Source organism: Limulus polyphemus, unplaced genomic scaffold, assembly GCF_000517525.1.
Source record: "Limulus polyphemus unplaced genomic scaffold, Limulus_polyphemus-2.1.2 Scaffold2256, whole genome shotgun sequence".
Taxonomy (NCBI): domain Eukaryota; kingdom Metazoa; phylum Arthropoda; class Merostomata; order Xiphosura; family Limulidae; genus Limulus; species Limulus polyphemus.
The window spans coordinates 12454-17083 of record NW_013667866.1 but is presented as its reverse complement, the minus strand read 5'-3'; the positions used below and the strand labels follow the sequence as shown (position 1 = coordinate 17083).

General features: G+C 35.9%; 1 long non-coding RNA gene across 1 annotated transcript; it reads left to right on the top strand.

Annotated features, from left to right (window-relative positions):
• Positions 1-1435: 1435 nt before the first annotated feature.
• On the top strand, positions 1436-2769 carry LOC106466427. Its single transcript, XR_002612193.1, has 2 exons — positions 1436-1593; positions 2645-2769. It is a non-coding gene; the product is annotated as an uncharacterized LOC106466427 (long non-coding RNA).
• Positions 2770-4630: the final 1861 nt, after the last annotated feature.

Here is a 4630-nt window from a genome sequence, read left to right as displayed (position 1 = left end):
TATAGCTACCAAAAGTTTGTAGTTCGTATTTACTTATTTCACTTTCTAGATTCTAGTGAATTATAAACATTGTATATAGCTACCAAAAGTTTGTAGTTCGTATTTACTGATTTCACTTTCTAGATTCTAGTGAATTATAAACATTGTATATAGCTACCAAAATTTTGTAGTTCGTATTTACTGATTTCACTTTGTATACTTTGGTTACAGATTTTCTTGTAGGCAGATTTTGTTAAACAAGACCGATGTCTGTAGGTTTACTTTCTTCTTAGAATTCTTATCGACTTCTTGAGAAGAATTCTAAGAAGAAAGTAAACCTACAGACATCGGTCTTGTTTAACAAAATCTGATTTCACTTTCTAAACTCTAGTGAATTATAAATATTGTATATAACTACCAAAAGTTTGTAGTTTATCTTAGACGTTCATTTTCTTAAGAATTTGGAGCAACAAATATAGTTACCCCAATCTTTAATTTTAGAATTTCTTCACGTTATATATTTGAAATATCGTATACAGATAACACATTTCCTTAGTTCTTCATCTTATGAACTTTAAATATTATTTGTAGCTGCTAAATATCACATTTCTCGAATGTTAGATAATATTTTATTGCTACTCTTTTGTCTTTATAGTTCCAAGCCTATTGAAAGTTAAATCTAAAAAAAAATATGTCTAGTTCTTTACTGGGTTGTTTCATAGTTATAAACAAAGTAGTGGTATCAGCACAATACATTATAAATTCATCGGAAGTCTTTGTTACTAAGTTAGTGGCAAATCGACGCTGTAACTACATGTTTCATGTGTGACTCAAGTTTTATCAGTTATTATTACTCAAAGTAAAGTTGTGTTCTGTTCTGTAAATATATTACTTCTATTTTCAGGGTTCTTATACACGAATTTGAGTATCAACATCTATTAAAAAGATGAAACATTTAACAATTGTTCTTATGATTATTGTTCTTCTGAATGACGTATTGTCGTGGGAAAGTGGTCAAGGTGGTTATGGATCTAAAGGCAGTGGACTTAGAGGAGGAGGAGGAGGAGGAGGTTTTGGCGGGGGAGGCGGTAAAGGTTTCGGTAGTGGAGGAGGCTCAGGCGGAGGGGGCGGATATGGTGGAGGAGGAGGATTTGGTGCTGGAGGAGGTTCAGGTGGAGGGGGAGGATTTGGTGGTGGAGGAGGATTTGGTGCAGGTAAAGGATCCAGTGGAGGTCTCAGAGGAGGTGGATTAGGTGGAGGAGGTCTCAGAGGAGGTGGATTAGGTGGAGGAGGTCTCAGAGGAGGTGGATTAGGTGGAGGAGGTGGGTTAGGTGGAGGTAAAGGACACGGCGGTTTAGGCGGAGGAGGTCTCAGAGGAGGTGGGTTAGGTGGAGGTAAAGGACACGGCGGTTTAGGCGGAGGAGGCTTCAGAGGAGGTGGATTAGGTAGAGGTATAGGACACGGCGGTTTAGGCGGAGGAGGCTTCAGAGGAGGTGGAGGCTTGGGACAAGGTGCAGGCTTCGGAGTAGGATTTGGTAGTGGAGGTGGTCTTGGAGGTGGATCACGAGGATCTAAGGGCGGCGGTAGCTATGGGAAACCTTGCAACTCCTGTGGGTAAGTTAATCATTAGATAACATTGGGCTAACCTAACCTAGTTAGAACAATATCCAGTGTTAAATATTCTGTTCGTGTATATGGATAACTTTCACATGATTTTACTTATTTTGTGGTAAATTATTATTTGTAAAGCTTATCTTTATCCAATGTGACTTTGATAGTTTTAATCGTATAAAAGATTGACTGTTAAAACTACATCAAAGTTTAAAAGTCAGAAGCTTTTTTATTTTCATAAACTTCCAAGATTAAATTTGTTTATATGTGATTTTACCCTCTCTTTGGATTTAATGTTATTTTAAAGTGACATACATGTCAACTATGTGAATCTGGTGATCTATGGTTCACGTCTTGTTACCACAAAAACACGCTCCGCAGCCTGGGCCTTATAAGTTACGGTGAAATCCCACTATGCAATTAGAGTAGCCAAAAAACTTTGGCGGTATTTGCTGTTGAGTAACTAGCTGTCTTCACTCCAGTCTATCAGTTAAACGTAAAAACGAAATAAACAAACAACATATCTGAGTAACAAGAATGTGTATATAACATGTAACACTAATTAGACACTCTTACAGTTTAATTGTGACAACTTGGACATACTTAAAAACTTTGTTAAGTCAAGTTGCTTATCAAATATTTCATGAAGTTTACTAGAACTTTAACTGGAGCTCTAATGAGGCCACGAAATCCGACGAATGTTTAGATTGTGAACTTCATAGACAGTATTAGTGCCCACAATCTTTTATGAAATTCATTACTAGAGTATATATACTGTTAGTGCAGATAGCCCTCGTGTAGCTTTGCGCGAAATTCAAAACAAAGCAATTGATTATAGCATTAGTTTGAAACTGATGTTCCAAACGTGTGTCAGCTGATACACTCAAAACGAGAACTTTAGGTCATCATACATTTTCTTCAGCCAACAAAGGTTGGAATTTTACAGGTTTAAGTTTATTGTTTATTGTTTCAAATAGTGTCGTATTCTGTGATATCGTTAATATGAGGAAGAAGTCTTTATTTTGGTTGATTGTTTCAATTTTTTAACTTTCAGAGGAGGAAGCCATGGATGGTAATGTTGAACTTAGCAGATGGAAACAGAGAAAACTCTTCATCATCGTATCCATATCTTCACATTTTTTATTATTATTATCAAAAATAAAAACAAACTTATCCTTCCATCTTTTTGCTGGTTATGAATAGACTGTCTAAATTGTTTGCATTCTATACCGAATTGAACACAAAATATTTCTGGAATTAAAAGCACGCTCTTAGAATTTTGTGTAAGAACTAGCAGAAGTGAAGGAAAGGTTGATCTTAGTTTAGAATATATATTGAAACAATTTTTTTATTGTAAAGATAACGAATTTTACTTGAGAGAAAAACTTTAACTTACAATAAAGTTTAATAGATATTCTGAACGGCTTTTATAAACTTGTCCACCCTCTTAAGAAGATATAAACCTCAATATCTACAACTTTCCTAGTCATGGTAAGGTCAAGAAGGTACAGCTTACCAAACACTGTCAATATGGTACAACGTACTAAACACAACCAATGTAGTACAACTTACTAAACACTATAACTGTGGTACAACTTACTAAACACAACCAATGTGGTACAACTTTCCTAGTCATAGTAAGGTCAAGAAGGTACAACTCACTAAACTCTCATGACGATGTATAACTTACCAAACTCTCTCTCAATAAGGTACAGCTTACCATACATTATCAATATGGTACAACTTACTAAACACAACCAATGTTGTACAGCTTACCAAACACTGTCAATGTGGTACATGTTACCAAACACTGTCAATATGGTACAACTTACCAAACACTATCAAGTGGTACAGCTTACCAAACACTGTCAATGTGGTACATGTTACCAAACACTATCAAGTGGTACAACTTACCAAACACTGTCAGTGTGGTACATGTTACCAAACACTATCAAGAGTTACAACTTACCAAACACTGTCAATGTGGTACATGTTACCAAACACTGTCAATGTGGTACAACTTACCAAACACTATCAAGTGGTACAACTTACCAAACACTGTCAATGGGTACATGTTACCAAACACTATCAAGAGTTACAACTTACCAAACACTGTCAATGTGGTACATGTTACCAAACACTGTCAATGTGGTACAACTTACCAAACACTGTCAATATGGTACAACTTACCAAACAATGTCAATGTGGTACATGTTACCAAACACTGTCAATGTGGTACAACTTACCAAACACTGTCAATGTGGTACAAATTACCAAACACTGTCAATATGGTACAACTTACCAAACACTGTCAATGTGGTACATGTTACCAAACACTGGCAATGTGGTACAACTTACCAAACACTGTCAATGTGGTACATGTTACCAAACACTGTCAATATGATACAACTTACCAAACACTATCAAATGGTACAACTTACAAAACACTGTCAATATGGTACCACTTACCAAACACTATCAAATGGTACAACTTACCAAACACTGTCAATGTGGTACATGTTACCAAACACTATCAAATGGTACAACTTACAAAACACTATCAAATGGTACAACTTACCAAACACTATCAAATGGTACAACTTACAAAACACTGTCAGTATGGTACAACTTACCAAACACTATCAAGTGGTACAACTTACCAAACACTGTCAATGTGGTACATGTTACCAAACACTGTCAATATGGTACAACTTACCAAACACTATCAAATGATACAACTTACCTAACACTGTCAATATGGTACAACTTACCAAACACTATCAAATGATACAACTTACCTAACACTGTCAATATGATACAACTTACCAAACACAATTCAAATACCTGTCGCCGATCATGTCCGTCCTATATGGTTGTCCACTGGGCCAGCCACCAGGATGTAAAAATTCTGGCTTACAAAAACACCGGCTGATCCGAAACGTAATGACAAAAAAAAAAATCTACCAAGCATGTGGTCATGTACCTTTTGATTATTATTCTTCACTATATTTACATGTTCCTTTATGCGTATTTCTAACTA